This window comes from Panthera uncia, assembly GCF_023721935.1.
Source record: "Panthera uncia isolate 11264 chromosome D3 unlocalized genomic scaffold, Puncia_PCG_1.0 HiC_scaffold_8, whole genome shotgun sequence".
Classification (NCBI taxonomy): Eukaryota; Metazoa; Chordata; class Mammalia; order Carnivora; family Felidae; genus Panthera; species Panthera uncia.
The window spans coordinates 79,876,940-79,882,790 of NW_026057586.1; positions in this window are offsets into that span (position 1 = coordinate 79,876,940).

Genomic DNA, 5,851 nt, shown 5'->3' on the forward strand with positions numbered 1-5,851 from the left:
AAAGGAGAAGGTCTGCCCGGCTGAGCTGAAAAATCAGGTCTGGCCGGAGTGTATCCGGGAAGCTCCGTCGTCTTTCTGAGCCTCACTTTTCTTATCTGTCCAGTGGGGATAATGAGAATGCCGTCCCCACAGGTCCGCGGGAGAGTAAGTGACACTCTGCACGTGAAGCACAAAGCAGGTGCTCAGCTAACGGCAGTTTCATGCTTCGGTTCTTGTCACTGTTGTGACGGGGACAAAGAGACTTGCGTGAAGTCCAGCACGTGGTCTAGAAGACCCGGGGGGCGGGGGGGTGCAGGGGGGACGCCGCAGCCATCTGTGGAGATGAGGAACCTGGGAGAGATCCAGGTCTGGGGAGAAGAAAGCCAGTTCCATTTGGAACGCGTTGAGTTTGAGGTGTGGCTGAGCTGGTCATTGTCCAGGAGGCATCTGGCGGGACAGGGCTGGAGTCTCGGGGCTCAGATCCTGCTACGGTCCTAATTCCTGGGATCTCGGCTCGCACCTTTCACGGTGACTCAGAAACCTGCTTGGAGAAGCTTGTATCCCCTGAGATTCAGGGGGCGGGGGGGTAGGAGGAATGTTTGTCCCTGGCCTCCTGTCACCGTGCATGCACACAAACACACATCTCTGAGCCAAGCTCAAAAGAAAGAAACTTGTTCAGAGAAATGGCCAACTATTAGGGCGCCTGGTGGCTCAGTCAGTTGAACATCCAACTTCGGCGCGGGTCATGATCTCGCGGTTCGTGGGTTCGAGCCCCGCGTCAGGCTCTGTGCTGACGGCTCGGAGCCTGGAGCCTGCTTCGGATTCTGTGTCTCCCTCCCTCTCTGCCCCCACCCCCACCCCAAGCGCTCTGTCTCTCCCTCAAGAATAAATAAACGTTAAATTTTTAAAAAAAGAAAGAAAGAAAGAAAGAAAGAAAGAAAGAAAGAAAAGAAAATGGCCAGCTATAATCGCCTCTTCCCCGGAAAACAAAATCTCACCCCTACCCCGGAGGAGAGAAGGAGCAGAAGTGATGTTTCCAGGAGATCCTGTTTTTGAAGATCTTAGTGAGATATTTATCCCACTGCCGGCAGAGGAGTCAGAAGAGCGGGGTGGTCTCCGGTGGGCCAGCCCCTTGACCCAGAGTCTCCTTGACCCACAAGAAGGATGTCGCTGGAGGGAAGACTGGACTCCAAGCCCCTCTTACCCAAGCCTGCGGGTGTAGCCACTTATCTGGATATGTGCTCATCACCTCCACCAGCTAAAAGCTACCACAAAGCTCATACACAGAGTTTAGAAAAACTCTTTCTTTTGTTTTTTTGAGAGAGGGAGAAAAAGAGAAGAAAAACACTTTATTTTTTTATGAGCGAAGGAGAAAAAGAGAGAAAGAGAGAGAGAGCAGGGGAAGGGGCAGAGGAAGAGAGAGAGGGAGAATCGTAAGCAAGGTCCACATTCAGCCCAGAGCCCCACGAGGGGCTCGATCCCTGGGATCATGACCTGAGCCGAAATCACCAGTCGGATGCCCCACTGACCGAGCCACCCAGGAGCCCCTGGAGAAACACCTCTTAACGCCCATCTATCCTCTGAAAGCTCATGCTTGCGTGGGGACCAAAGAGGAGAAAGACTTAATTAAATACTTAACCAATCGCCACGGGGAATGGCCGGACCACTTTCTCTCTAATGCTCAACAATACACTTCAAAACCTCTTTATTCCTTTTCATTTCCTACGATGACTTTATTACCTTCCTAACACTCTTGAGGGATCATTAGGAAAATAACCTCTTTAGATGAAAAAAAAAAAAATCAATACAGGCCCATTAGCAACATGTTATCAGTATAAAACTCCAAGAAATAAGAGGAACTAAAAGTTGACATCCCCACCCCCACCTTCTCCTTCCCCTTGGGGACGTTATTTTCTGGGCCGTTCCCCATGTGCGATCCACAGGAAAGCCAAGTAAACGTGTGTCATAAATACAAAAGGTTTTAAAAATATATGTATTCCTGCTGGTTCTGCAGTTGTGAGCGGGGAGAGACCACTCCCTGTCAACATGCGTGCTTGGAAACTTCACGAATGAGCATTGGTACTTTGATGCATTGCTTAAGAATTTATTGAGCGCTTGTTGCATGCCGGGCGACACGGGTATTTATCTGTGCGCGAGAAGGACCGATGGGGACCGCGTTCCCGGCCGGCGTCTGCACACTTGCGTGCACGCGGCATGTGTAATGTGCACGTCCATTTTTTATCTCAATTGGTTCCTTACCCCGGGGCTGCTGGTAGCCGTGCAGCCCGCGCGAGGCACATGGTCCGCGGGTGTGCCCGAGCCCCCGGAGCCCTGGGGGGGACTCTTTGCTCTTTTTCTCTCCCCCCCCCCACTCTTTGGAGATTTTATTTATTATCTGTGGGGAAGCGTATTGTTTGGAGATTCTGGTTTTTATTTCTCCGCTGGCTTTGACAGACACTCGGGGAAGGGGGTGGGCGGAGAAAGCATTTGGTTTTGTTTTATGATATGCCGGGGAGGCTCTGTGGAATTCTCTGGGGCCTTCGGGCCTGGAGGGAGGACGACGCGGTGAGCGGAAAAGCACCAGCGATGGCCAGGCGTGGCTGTGGGAGCCGTGGGGACGTGGTGGCACGGGAATCCCAGGACCGGGATTAAGGAGGGTGGTCATTTGAGCGGCGTTAATGGTAGGCAAGCGTGTGGGGTGAGCTGAGGCCGAGCCACCGGGCCCGGCCCCACAGCCCTACCCCTGAGACCGGACCACCTGCCTTGGGCTCCGGACACACCACTTACTTCCTCCCTGGGTTTGAGCTTATTTGACCTTCCTGAGCCTCAGTGTCGCCATCTGCAAAATGGGCTTGGTGTTGACAGCTGTCGTGGGGACTGACCTCAAGCGCACGGCACTGTGCCTGCACGGTTAGGACGATACCCGATCTCTGTGGCTTGCCGGCCCAGGGCACCCCCTTTGTAAGGTTCCTCTGGGGAAGCACTTTGACCCCTTTCCATGGATTCGCCAACTTCTATTAAACTACGCTGTGCCGGGGCACCTGGATGGCTCAGTTGGTTAAGCGGCCGACTTCAGCTCGGGTCATGATCTCGCGGTCCGTGAGTTCAAGCCCCGCGTCGGGCTCTGTGCTGACAGCTCAGAGCCTGGAGCCTGTTTCAGATTCTGTATCTCCTTCTCTCTGACCCTCCCCCGTTCATGCTCTGTCTCTCTCTGTCTCAAAAATAAATAAACATTAAAAAAAATAAAAAAAAAAAACAAAACTCTGAGAGTTTTTTAAAAAATAAATAAATAAATAAATAAATAAATAAATAAATAAACAAACTACGCTGTGCCTCCTGGAGCAGGAATGGAGCCCTTGTCATCTTGAACCCAACATGACCCAGATCAAAGCCATTTCTCCCTTGCCTTGCTCGGCCCAAACCGGTGGCCCAGGCCGAGGATGGACGAGGTCCCCGCTCCCCAGGGGAGGAACACGCCCCTGGCCCTGACTCCTTCCTCTGGAAGCATGCTGAACCCGCTCCCCAGACTTAGACTTCTTAACTAGGGCCCCGTTCTCCCCGTCCCTGGCCCCAGTCTGCACACCTGGCACTTCTCACGTGGGTACCTGCATAAACTTCCCCGCTGCTTCTGGGCTTTCGGCGTATCCCCCGTCAATCTCCAACCCATCCACCATTCCAGACCCCGGAACATTCCTTCCGGAACATGCACCGGGTCCTAACACTTAATCCCCCGGTGGTTTCCCGTTACCCGTATGATTGAGTCAGACTTGCCCCTCCTGCCCGGACACAGCCTGCCTTTCTGACTTCCGCCTTCAACCTCCTCTCCTGCCTGAACATCCGCTGTTCGCTCATGTTCTTCTTCCTAACGCTTTCCCTGTCCTTGCCTCACTGGTAAACTCCCGCACGTCCCCTTGAGTCCGAGCCCCCATCCGCCTCCCAGGCAATATGGATGGCTTCCTGGGGACTTTATGGCCTAATGTGATCCACGCTGTAGAAGCCTGTACGGTATGGTTCTTATTTAAATCTCCATCTCCCCCATTTGCCTTGGGAATTCTTCAAGTTCAAGGACTAGGTCTTATTCATTCGCATGCTTATTCATCACCCCCTCAGAAGCATTTGTTGAACGGAACAAGCTGTATCACTACCAGGTTTCACTCTCTGGCAGATTCTGCTCTCCGAAGACTGCCACGACAATCTCGTCCGTCCTTCATCTTCTTCTCTGGTATGACTCTGCACCCGCCGTCAGGAGGCTCGTTTCCCTTCTCTTGGATTTAGGCAGGCTCGTGACTACTTCTACCAGTGAGATGGGGAGACGGGCTGCTCTGTGAGTTCCAAGGCCCGGACACAAACGTAGAGGCTGTCCGGGCTCTGTTTCCTGGAACACTTCTGCTTGGATCCCTGAGGCCGCCATGTTGGGAGGAAGTCACGCTACACGAGGAGGCCAAGCATGGGGGCTCTGTTGAGAGCTGAGTCCAGTCTCCAAGTGGTCCCGATCCGGGGCCAGATGTAGGAGTAAAGAAGCTTCCAGAAGATTACAGCCGTAGCCATTGAGTCACCTCCAGCCATTTGGATCTTCCCAGCTCAGATCTCAGACACCGTAGAGCGGTCATAAGCCATCTTTACTCCGCCCAGTCTTTTCTTTTTTTTTTAATTTTTTAAAAATGGTTTTATTTATTTTTGAGACAGAGAGAGACGGAGCATGAGCAGGGGAGGGGCAGAGAGAGAGGGAGACACAGAATCCAAAGCAGGCTCCAAGCTCTGAGCTGTCAGCACAGAGCCCGACGCGGGGCTCGAACTCACGGACTGTGAGATCATGACCTGAGCCGAAGCCGGACGCTTCACCGACTGAGCCACCCAGGCGCCCCGACTCCGCCCAGTCTGAATGCCAGACTCTTGGAATCTGTGAGCGCAAAGAGTTGTTATTCAAAGCTCTAAAGTCTTGGGATAGTTTGTTATGCAAAAATAGTACCCAAAGGACTCTTTCTTTGTCCCTTGTAAAATACGCAGCCCTGCATCTGACTCCTGCCTACCGTCCTCTCTCACTGTCGTGCACCTGCACTGGCCTTGGTCTCATATAGTAACGGCCAACAAGCTCTCGAAAAGAAGCTCAGCGTCGTCGGCCATCAGAGAAATGCTACATGCACACCGAAATAGCTAAGAGTAAAAAGGCCGATGACACCAAGTAGCGGACGAGGACACGGAACAACGGGAGTGAGCGCGCATCGCTGACAGGAATGCAAACGTGGAAGAGGCACTTTGCAAAAACAGCTTGGCTGCCTCTTGCACAGTTATACAGAGAGTTGCCCTATGAGTCGGGAAGTACACTCCTCGGTGTTTGGGAGAGGAATGAAAACGTATGTCCACACAAAGACACGTGCCTACACGTTTGCCGCTGTTGGGTTCCCAGTAGCCCAAGACTGAAGCCACGCGTGTGTCCGTCAACCGTGGGCCGGACACACACACTGCGGCACATCCATGCCGCCGGGATACTGCTCGGCAATCAAAAGGAACAGACGGATGACAGTTGCACGGGGTGAATCTCGAGACCGCCAGGGTAAGGGAAAGAAGGCAGGTGCCAAAGACCGCTTAGTGCGTGACTCCGTGTATATGACATTCTAGATGAAGCACCACCGTAGGGCAGACATCAGGGCAGTGGTCGCCCAGGGAGTGGGGGTGGGGCACTGAGGCCAGAGAAGACTGCCTGTAATTGAGACCCAAAGGAGGGGCGCCCGGGTGGCTCAGTCGGTTAGGCGTCCGACTTCGGCTCAGGTCACGATCTCGTGGTCCGTGAGTTCAAGCCCCGCGTCGGGCTCTGTGCCGACAGCTCGGAGCCTGGAACCTGTTTCAGATTCTGTGTCTCCCTCTCTCTCTG